Raw genomic sequence first — 12155 nt, forward strand, 5'->3', positions numbered from 1 at the left:
TTCGGTTTTTCAATTTGTACTATATACGTATGTTGCCGTAAGATGTATTTCTACGCCAAAAATGCATTATACAAAAAAGAGGGAACCTAGATGAATAATTCCCTCAACTTTGAGCCTAATCCGCGATGGTCGTGTCCAAGTTGTTCGGACACTTCGTATGGAACGACCCATATACTGAAAATATTGAAGAACAAATGTAACAAAGTCTGTTTGATTCATGTTTTATTCTATAGCATCACTTCTCAAATCCTTCAAAAATTTTCACGCATTTCGAAATTTCCTACGCAAATAAAACTGGCCACGAGGGAAAGGTTGCTTCAGTTTATTTTCCCGTCCATGCAAAGCAATGCAAAATGATCGGAAGTTGGCTTTATAAGTGTAATTTATCAGCCCACCAGGCCACTCGCTTTCAATGGGCAGCAGCACATTTCCAGTCCCGAGATTTAACTTTGCATACATTATTGCGATCAGCTCACTTCGCTTGTTCGTTTCCGGTCTGCAAGCCTAGTTTGGGTTTGCTACCGACAATCATGGTCGGCATCGTTAAAATACAGGGTGACTATAGATTGGAGCAGTGCTGTCATTACTGAAAAGCAGACACTTTCTGCTTTTAGGGAGGAGAATCACCCTGTTTGATAATAGCATGTTATGGGCACATGAATAGGAGATGCAATAGTGTCCACAGCAGCGTGCTTTGGAGAGTTCATGATTTTTCTGTACTCCAACGGAAGTTGTACACTACAATGACTCAACTCCCGCCCTTCGCTGGTAATGTTACACTTAGACAAAGAGCACAAGGTTTATTTATATGCTAACGGTGACATTCTGATAGAAGCGTTTTCTCACACTTGGTATTATTACAGCTTTTTTCAGCATGAGCTACAGAAATAACTCATAACTGTATCAGTATAGAGCACATTTCCAACTAAATTGATGAACCACTTTGGTGATTCATTTCACCCCCCGTCCGAGGTAGAGAAAAAAAAACATTATGTATAATCAAACATACTCCAGTTGTCTCGGAATGTTGCATAGTTACCGGCAACGTACCATGACCAGCCACCAGCCAGCATTTCATAGGCAAAACTTAATTTTCTTCGGTGTAAGTTGAGGAACGTGAGTTTGCATTTAATGAAATTGAGCGAACGCCTGCCTGGTCAGGCCAAGAACCTCTGCACTCGGCTCTCGACTTCATGTTGTTTAAACCGCGAGCTGCGAAAACAAAAACACACCACCAGCGAATCGTATCGCATTGTACCTACAAGAACGGCTCCATCCCACTATGCGTTCGAGTTCAATATCTGGAGAGAGATTTGCAATTACACTTAATGTATGCGCATTATTTAACTCATCAAATCAAATCAGTTTGCCCGACAGGGAAACGTGGTTCATGGCCGCCAGTATGAGCAGGAATCTAAGCGCACACGCATCGCAGATTTACCTCTACTTGTATTTGCTCTACTAAACAGATTAGATTTAGAGGTTAAGGTGAATCGGGACGTGGTCGCGATCAACTCGAATTTTTCAATCTAATTTTTTCTTGATTTATGAAGACTACGTACATGAAACTTTGATCAATTGTTTTCACAACTGTTGCATGCCTGAAGTAGCAATTTGAGTGCTGTTTATTTAGTGGAAGCCGAATTTTTTACGATCAAAATACAAAAGTAAAAAGAACTCTAACCTCAAAATTGTGTAGGAAAAGGCCACAATCCCATTTCACCTTAAGCGGCAAATACATAAAAGAAATTATGCAAATCTAATGCTTGGAAAGTATCATCGCCAACTAGAGGCGTAAGTTCGTTTTAACAAAAAATATATCTGTACTCAGTTGCAGTTCTTAAATAGCTCGAAAATTATGGAAAACGTAACCTGAAAAAAATGAAAATTTAGCAGTTAGTTGGTGAAAGTTTTAACAAAAGTGTTCTTGGTGGTTTTGTCACATCGCAAGGCCAATAGAAAAAAGCAAGACAGGTAGAGACGAGTCTGAGCCGCCGCACTAATCCTCTTTTCATTTCAAACCATAAAAAATCAACATGTTACATACAGTATACCAATCTCTGAGCCTCATGTAGGCTACCGTGTATATCGGTGGTCGATAATTTTTTTTATATTCCAGTTCAAGTGCACTTGTGACCGCTTTAAACTATTTCCTCTCTTCACGTTCGCAGTCGAGCGGTTGGCATTCACGTTGCTTTCGACCTAATTAGCATACAAGCTGTGCTCAGCACGCACACGGCAAAAGCTCCGCATCGCAGCACGGTCATTTAGGGTGATTCATTGTTGCATTTGCGGTGGGGTATTTATGCTATGACAACAAAATGTTCAAACATAGACTCTAGGTGTACGCAATGCTTATGCTGCTCGGTTTAGAGGCAGTTCTTCGGTCAGTTCGCAACTTTCCAAAACAAACTACTTTTGGAGGAGACGCACCAATCAGTGCGGCAAGATGCCCGGGCAACTGTTTATTTGTTTCGTTCAAATATTTGCATTTCGTGCTAATTGTTTATCATTGCTCGATGGCTCAAGACAACCCAAAACGGCCCACCAGAGCGTATGAGTTATTGTTACCCTACCGCAAATGGATTTTGTGGCGACTTTTTTACATCACCTGTGTGACCTCCGATGATATGAATGCAAAATATTTAGATTACCGCAGCCTGTCCATAAACGCATGTCAGTCCCACTAGCAAATGCGCATCCGTGTATGCATCTTAACACTTGCAACATCTAATAAAATATACTTCTACAAAAAATCTTTTAAATCGTGTTTAAAAGAACATTCCCAACTTTGTGTAGGTATGCGTTTATTAGTGACCGTTTGAACAAGAATTAATGTATAAAAGTCACAGCTTGCTTGATGATTGACGATGTCAATGGTTCTGTATTTTACGGTCGAAGCAAAACAGTGTTTATTTGTTGTTTCAAGAATTCGCGTGCTCGGATAGTTTGTTGTGTGAAATGTTCTATACCTATGATAACAGTCATCTGTCGCAAAGAAAGTTGTATGATTTTCACTAAAAAGCAGCTAGATCAAATGGTGATATCTAACAGAATTGACCTTATAAACAGAAAAGATACGTTGTTGGATGTTATTCTACCAGTGACTGAGAACGAGAAAAGGGAATTCTGGAAAACTCGACGGAATCCGAGAATGTTGATGAAATTAAAGAAGACTACAAAATAATTATTTCATTTAAACAAATTGCATGCCTTTAATTATAGATTTTCTTTAAAATTAAATTGGGTAGAGAAGTAACTCATTAAACAGAACTAGAAGAACTTATTGCACAAGTAACTTTTAAGTTACTAATTACAAAATTTAATAATTAATTACTAGTAGTGATCTATTAATCAATGAAGTAAGTTATTCAGTTTTAAGATTATTTGATTGTTCTCAAGAATTACACTGGTCAACACAGGTACACTCCAGAAGCTTAAACCGAAAAAAAATGAAATTCAACCATTCCTGTGAATTTTGATGTCCCTAGCCACTAACTTTTTTCCAGAGACTTAAATGAGTTTTCTTGTGAACATAACGTTAAAGCGACGAACCCGGCGAGCAATTACTAAGCGATACTCTCACGTAAGTTGACGCGCTTTGGTAATCGCTAGGGGCAGGGCTGTTATTTGCACGAACTTTGTGCTCAGTGCGTTAATTGTCGGTCATGTCAAAACGAGAATGATACCTACATATTTTGACAACCAACAGGCGCATAGAGAAAGAGCGAAAACGGAGTGAGCGTAAATAACTTCACCAAGTGAGAAACACTGAAAGAGAGAGAGCATCAACAGCGCTTTGTGCTGCACTTTGAGAAACATTGTGTGAGAACAAAGTGTTTTAAATTGAGCAGTTTGCGTTGCAAAATGGCAGGTAAAAGGAATCAATTTACTATTGATTTCTCAAAATTTTTTAACCGGAAGAAGTGGATTTCGGAAGATGGGGTTGAGCAGAGTAAGGTTTATTGTGTGTTATGTGGCGATGCTAGTAAGACCTTCAAATGTGAATCAATCTTTAACCTGAGAAGGCACTTCATAACGAAGCATACGGAAAAAGCGAAAGAGCTTGGTTTGGATTGTGGAGAAAAAACCATACCGTTTGAGCGTAATGGATACATAAAATCCCTTGTGCAGTGGGTTACTGTATGCAATGTCCCGTTAAGTTTTTTTTTTTTTGAAAGAGGGTGTGTCCATGACGTTCTTCACCCGATCGAGGATGGGTTGAAACTGGGTCACACAAATCGCCACAACATCTTGCGGTATGTGGAATCCACTACATCTAAAGTGATCAAATTCATTTCATTAGAGCTGAAAGGGAAATTAGTTTGTATAAAGGCCGACATTGCCTCCCGTAAGGGTCGAAGTATCCTCGGTATCAATGTACAATTTATAACTAACGGAAGAATTGTCGTACGTACTCTGGTTATGCGTGAAACGGTGGAAAGAAATACTGCCGAAAACATTATGGAAGAGATTTTAAAAGCATTAAGTATCTTTAGCCTTGAACTTTCGCAAATTTACAGTATCACCACAGACAATGGCAAAAATATGCTCAAAGCTACTACACTTACTCGAAACCGCCAAGAAGCCACCGAAATTGCTCAAACCAAAGACAATGATGGCGAAGAAACTCAATCCGACATCGAAACGGATCAGGATGAAAATGATATTGAAATTGAGTGCTCTGAACAGTAAGTAGTTGTTAATCGCTTTTGAATTTTGGTAATATTTTTTAAATTTATTTGCAGAGAAAGTAATGAAGGGGATTGTTCTGAAACAGAGCTGCTTTGGGAAGACAGTTTTGAATTGTTATAGCCAAATGACGATTTACCGATAATTGAACGTGGAAAACTGATTGGAATCAGATGTGCGGCCCATACTGTTCAAAGATTCCTTGTGCAAATTTCTCAAGAAGACCAGACAGCTGGTGAAAATTTTGAGAGCGCAACCGTACGTCAACTCTTTCAAGCTTGATAAGACCAAAAGGTTACCTTTCTTCGATGGAGAGACTCGGTGGGGTTCTTCCTACTTAATGGTAGACTGTCTGCACCAACAGCATGATTTTATCATCAATTTGTTGGCACTAGATCAGCAGAAGCTTTAAAATATTAACTATTGGAAACGAGTCGAACAATTTGTTTCGGCAGCAAAGCAGCTTTTCATTTTAACAAAAAGAATACAAGAAGAAACGATAACATGTGGAACATTCTACCTCTATTGGAAAGAGTGTTGTTCAAAGTTGGAAGACAACAACGATACCCTTGCGAAACAACTACTGGAATCCCTTCTAAAGTGAAAACCATTGTGGTTTGATAATCCTGCCTTCTACGCTGCGCTGTATGTGGATCCTAGGTTAAACGAATTTGAGCCGCCTATCCTAACACTAGATCAAAAAGAGGAAGCTGTCGTAAGTACCCTTCAAACATACTTGGTTGAGTGGTATTTAATCAGGCAAGGTCGAAAAGTCTACAAAGAGGTAGCTCATTACCATACTAAAAAGCGAACTTTTTGAAAAAACTGCATTCAGTTATTCATATTTCACTTGTTTGAAAAACACTCTTACATAAGCGTAGATTATAAACAGATTCTGAAGGATAATTTAAGAGATTAAGTTCACTGGAGCCCTCCGAAAGTAGTCGATTATATTTTAGACATTCCAAATCATATTTTTCTGTTCATTTCCAGTGTAAAGCTGTTTGCATTTTTTGCAACAGACAAATATTGTATGCTTTTGTTGAGCTTCTATCTTGATTTCCTTAAAATATTTGTATCAGAATAATTTGCAAAGACAAACTTGAATAAGATATTTGACGAATATTAGGATGTAGGTGTAGGTTACTCCGTGTTTATAGTATTCTTCTCAACCTTTTTTCAGTAAAGCATAGATGGTACAGTAATCTGGTTTGTAGAGGTCCGAAATTCTTTTTTCTGGTTTGTAGAGGTCCGAGAGTTTACTGAATTCCTGGAACGAAAAACGCTACCTTGAGTGAAGTTTCGTAGCATATACCTACAGTACCGCACGAAGTTCTGGTTTAGTTTCTGCAAGCTTCCACGAAAAAAAAACTGCATTTCCTAATTTTCGTATCACTCGATACTTACTCTCGTAAGTACGGATGGAAAATATTTGACAGAAATTTTATTTCTTAGCAAAATCAAAGGTTACTGCGTTTTTATTAAAAAAAAATCTGTCGTTCTACATTGCATTTACCTACCTACAACCAATGAAGGTGGTGGTTTACACGTGCACGAAATTGATTGTGCGCACCAAGAATAAATGCAGGCAATGTATAAAGAAACCTATTTATTAAGTCGAATCCTTACTTTGATGACGTAGTTGCTTGTTAACCGTTGGAGTAAAGCAGAGACACAGCTGCTTACGTAGAGTGATGAGTGACGCTACTTCACCGTAACCAATTCCTTATCCGGCCAGATATTATGTTTTTGGGACGTACCGATATTCATATACAAGCGCTACATGCATCTCCTACTGATACTGTTCATGTTCGAGATATATTGCGGCTATCTCTGGGGACGAATCAATTTTAGGTTTGCAGCAAAACCCATTGAGCGGCATCGAAAATTAGTTTCAAAATTACTTCAGTAGAATCCAAATCAATTGAATGTTGAGCAAAACCCAAAAATGCTGCAGATACTGGAGAAGAGATTTTTAAAGCAAGAATAATCAGATCTCACTATGAATGAAGTCCCAAGTTTCGATTTTTGAATGCTTTTAGTCTGACAAATAAAATTCGATAACCATTGCCCTAACCAACGCACAAAGAGTGGCACAATGTGTAGTGTCGCTCAGTTCGGCAAATTCACATAGTGTACTCTGTCGTTTTTTTTTGGTGCGAGTAAAATGCGATAGAGCGAACGGGACGAAGAGAATACACAAATAATATCGAGAGCAGCAAACACTGTTTGATGGTTATTGTGTTGTGTGCAAACTTGTGTGGATCTGTCTGCACTGAGGTGAATTCCAGTCCTGGCTAGGGGCACCAAAATTCTAATCTAATCTTTCATTTTTCCGGCTCTAGCTTTTGGAGTGCACTTTTTGTCATTTTGTCGACTAGTGTAATTTTTTATGTTTAGGTAAATCATACAAAAAAAATAAGCTTTCGTGATTTTTTACTTTACATACGCTTTTTTTACATGTTTCTCTGTTCAAAACTTTTGAGATCCCGGTGGTATAGCACGAAAAATAAGTGAAGAAGGCGTATTTGAACATATAAATTTGCAGATCTGTCTGTCTGTCTGATCCATATAGGCTTGGCAACCAAGGTTGTTAATACGATAGATTATCGTCGATAATCATCATCGTCGTTACCGATAACGTATGGTATCGTTATTGGCGATGACGATAGCGTCTTCAAACATTACCGATATCGGCGATAACGATAGTCACTAGACGTTATCAGCTCACTAACGTCTTATGCCAGTTTTGTCTGCTGTGGTAGCGAATGGTGTAACGATTTGATCGAAAAGCAGGCACGGGGTGAGGAAACGTTTTTTTTACTTCGGAGGGTTGGAGACAAGACATCACTAGGCAACAAGTAAAAACTTTTCCTTATTTGTTTATGTTTCGCTTCTAATCAGAAAAATAAATGACTCAGTTTCAGTAGCTATCGTCTTTGACAATGACAATAATGTCTGAAGACGTATCGTTATCGGCGCGGCGTTTATGATAAATTATCGGTTAACAACCTTGTTGATAACTACTGAACCGATCGGCGTTTCTGTATAACTCGAAACGTAATCAAGCAAATGTAACTAAAGCTGTCAAGGGACATCCATGATGGTTCGACACCTCTCTTCTTCTGGAAGGGAGGGGTACATCACAGATGAAACACAAATTTCTGCACAACTCAAGAACTAATCAAGCAAATGGAATCAAATTTCTCATGTGAAGGTTTTTTTAGGGCAAAAATTCTTCCATAGTGAGTCGACACTCTTCCCTTTCCTGGAAGGGAGGGGTTCTATACAACTGAAACGCAAATTTCTGCACAACTCGAGAAATCATCAAGCAAATGTAACTAAATCCAGCAAGTGAAGGTTTTTTGGGGGTAAGGAACACCCCTGACACCCCTCCCTCTTCTGAAATGAAGGGGCTTTACACAAATTAAACACAAATTTCTGTATAACTCGAAAACTAATCAAGCAAATGTAGATAAAGCTAGCAAGGGAAAATTTTTGGGAGTGATAATAACCCTCCCTCTTCTAGGAGGGAGGGCTCCCATACAAATGCAGCATAAATTTTTGCACAACTCAAGAACCGGTCAAGCACATGGAACCAAATTTCGCATGTGAAGTTTTTTTTTGGGCAAGAAATACTTCCATGGTGAGTCGACACCCCCCCCCCCCCCCCTCTTCTGGAAGGGAATTTGTGCTCCATACATATGAAGCACAAATTTCTGCATAACTCGAGAAGTAATGAAGCAAATTTAACTAAATCTGGCAAGAAAAGGTTTTTTGGGGCAAGAAATACTTCCATGGTGAGTCGACACCCCCCCTTTTCTGGAAGGAAGGGGTTAATTACAAATGAGACACAAATTTCTGCACAACTCAAAAACTAATCAAACACATGGAACCAAATATAGCATGTTAAGATTTTTGAGAGTAAAAACATATCCATGGAGGTTCGACACCTCTCCCTTTACGGGAAGGGAGGGCTCCCATACAAGTCAAACGGTCTGCATGTCTCGGGAACTAATGCTAACGAAAACTCGACGCATACTTGAACCGAAAACCTATGCTGATTCAGAAAATTGCATATTATTTGGTGATTTTAATGTTTTCAATCAAAAAACTGTTACAAAAAACGCGAAACTCAAACAAATTCTTCAAAAATTCGTAAATTTCCAAAAAAAAATTAAGAGACAGAAATTTTGTTTCTTCAACAAAGTTACATAAAATTTTCTAATCTATAACTTTGTCGAAAACAGCAGAGCTCTAGCGTGTAAGAATAAAAAGTTGGTGTCGTAGCGCCATCTCTGCGGCAAAATCGCGAACTAAACTGAGTGTCAAGTTGAAGTTCTTATTACACTGAGAAACTTTGCTGAAGACTGCACATAGGTTGGATAGAGTATCAAAGTGCTGAACCGTGTATTTCATGCAATAAATACATAGCAATTGTATTTTTATATGAAACCTATGGTTATATTCAAACTGAAATATCACAAAAACACCAAAAAACATTTCTTTCAAATTTTCAGAAAATAAAGATTTTTTGATGGACAATTTTTAGAAAAAATCATGGTTTGCTAATACTTGCTACCCGCTGAGATATCTACTTCACAAAATTATGTATTTTTTTCAAATTGTGTGTATTATTTTCACTTAAGTACTTCAGAAACTTCTGTACTCGGATGAAAACGACGTAATTATTCAATTTCTATCGAGAAAAAATTTGTAAGAAATTAATTCGGGTGAACTCATAAAATTCAGGCAAATTTTACAAAAACCCGTAGATCTCTGAAACTTGAAGAGTTAGAAATTTTGTATATTCTGTAAAGTTTCATGGAATTTAGAGATCTACAACTTTGTCAAATACCGCAAAGCTCTAGCGTGTAAGGGAAAGAAGTTGGCATCGCAACGCAATTGACACCAACTCTCTACCTGTTTCAATTTTTAAGAAATTACAATTTTAATTCTGCATGTTTGATGGAGAACTTGTAGTTTGATTGCAAGTTTTATGTTCATGCAGGTCAACCCCTGAAATATTTCGAACCAGAAACAACAATATTATGCTTCTGTCCGTAATTTTGGTACCTCCTTACCTGGTCCTAGAATGTCAATGTGGGCCTTTTTCACCTGGAAAAAAATTATAAATTCTCAACTTTGCACAATAACATACGATTTTGGGACACAATTGACATCCAAACAGAGGGCATAGCCTAATCCGCTTCAGCTTTCAGACACAACAAAAAACGTGGACCTGTGATTGGCGACTAACGAAAGTAAGTTTTTCATCGTTAATATTTTCATCTTTATTGCAACGATTTCGTTTTCCTCTGGTTCTGTGGAATTTTATTACATACTATAATAGCATTGTTGTTGTTCTTTTTCCTTTTTTAATTTTTTTTTATTTTGAAGTAGATTACAGCTGATTACTTTTCTCCATTGGGTTTTCCATTTTTCGGCTTCGTTTTATTTTTCTCGAGTGTCAGTGTGAATGTGATTCTAAATTTTTTTTTCCTAAATTTTCGATCCATTTCTCTTTGGAATTTGGGAATTCAGCTCGTTCTATTGCTATCATATACCGAAGAGAGTTTTTTTTTCATTTTCGTTTGATTTCAATCTGGTTACTGTATGCTGTTGATGTTTTATAATTGTTTTTTTTTTTGTCTCTACGAGAAACTTTATCCCGAACCAAAAGGAAAGTTTCTTCGTGTTGCAGCTGCTGTTTGCTGTTGCTGTTACTGATTATGGTAGCAGTTTCTAATTGGTATCGTTTTATTTTTGGGTTTTAGTAGATGTTACTTCTGCGAAAATTGACAAGTTTACACACGGTTGCTCTCACTTTGTCTTTTTGATGATGATGTTATTCTGCTTCAATTTTTTGTGTTTTTAATTTTTGCTTCTGTTATATATTCTCTTATGAAGATTGAGTTCCTTCGGGGAAAAAGGAGTGAAGTTTCCTGTTGGTGGTTGAGCCTAAGTCGAAGGAAGGGGAAATAAGTTGTTCCAAGGGCTGGTGGGGTCGCTCGAAGTAGGCGATTTATTGGTGTGTGTATGTTGCCTTGGAGACGGAAAATTTCTACCAGGAAGAGTAAAACTGTGATTCTTTGTATGTGTGTTTGTGGTTTCCTACGTGTGCAGTATAGTTGCCAAAGTCTTTCGGTTTTCCTTTTATTCATTTATTTTTTTCAATCCGCCTTCAACCTTCAGAGAAACAGAGAGAAGAGTTATGTATTATATGTTTCCTATCCATTGCTGGTTGGCTAGCGTGTCACTTTCTCCTTGTGTTTGTGTTTTTAATGCAAAAGGCGAAAAATTGTTAGCTATTAATAACTTTATTTTTTTTTAGTTTTCTTTTTTATATAATTTTGAAAGCCATCACTTGATTTCTCTTTAATCTTATTAACTTGTTTTTTTTTCTTTATTAAATAACATGAAAACCAATGTTCATTTGTCCATTTTTGCATCTTGATTTTTTTGTTAGTCACTATTTTGTTTCCACTGTTATAGGTTATTGTTAATACATCATCTCTTGTTTATGTATGAGTGTGTCAGTGTCGATGTGTTTGTGTATATCTTTCGGTTTCTCTGCACATGCTGTGACATTTGTGGCTTGTGTGAGTTTGATTTTTCCTCCATTGTGAGTGTTTGTGTTCCAATATAATTGTTTGATGTTGTATTTCTGCAGTTTGAATTGTGAACTGGGGAAAGGATAGATTCTATTTATCAGCTGTTTTTCCCGCTGTGCAAAGAGAGTTGAATGTTTTGTCTATGGTTTCTTCAACACTATTTTGAGAGAGATTCTTCATTAACTTGTCAGTAACTTCAAAATGGACTTACGATTAAATGTAACAATATACACGATCCTTCTCTAAACATTTGTTTATTTCTTATGCTTTTGCCAAACGCTTTTCCGTTTCCTGCCAATAGCGACGATGCTTTGCTTTCGATTTATAATATTCTTTTTGTTATCAACATCAAGATTTCAAGAAAAAAATAAATGCCTTATCTAATACAAGAGAAAGGGTTAGGAGGAAAAATTAAAAGTAACACGTGTCGATCTTTCGTTTCTTGTTTTATATATATATTTATATATATCTCTCATGATGCTGCTGCTGCGCTTATTATAGATTTTGCTGCTGTTTACGGCCCTTTCGCATTCCCGCGGACGCCGTCGGTTCTGGAAGCACAGCTGCCAAGCGTATCGAAATGTCAAACGTAACATAAGCAGACAAAAAGACGATTCTCTTACATGATTTTATTATTCACTTACGTTAAGCAAGTCCAAGATCATTGCTTGTGTTTGTTTTCTGTTATGGTCAGCCGAAGAGCGGCGTTTCTATACACCTCGGTCACAGCTTACTTTGATTTTACGTGCAGCCCTTGCTCCCAAAATCTACAGGCTCCCTCTTTATTATTTTGCCCACACATCCCCATTGCGATTCGAATAGCTTTTTAAGTTATATATATGTTTGTTC

At 37.4% G+C, this 12155-nt stretch overlaps 1 pseudogene; it reads left to right on the forward strand.

Annotated features, from left to right (window-relative positions):
- The first annotated feature begins 3867 nt into the window (after positions 1–3867).
- Positions 3868–5512, forward strand: LOC129719562 (uncharacterized; annotated as a pseudogene).
- Positions 5513–12155: the final 6643 nt, after the last annotated feature.

Source organism: Wyeomyia smithii, chromosome 2 (assembly GCF_029784165.1).
Source record: "Wyeomyia smithii strain HCP4-BCI-WySm-NY-G18 chromosome 2, ASM2978416v1, whole genome shotgun sequence".
In the NCBI taxonomy this organism is placed as follows: domain Eukaryota; kingdom Metazoa; phylum Arthropoda; class Insecta; order Diptera; family Culicidae; genus Wyeomyia; species Wyeomyia smithii.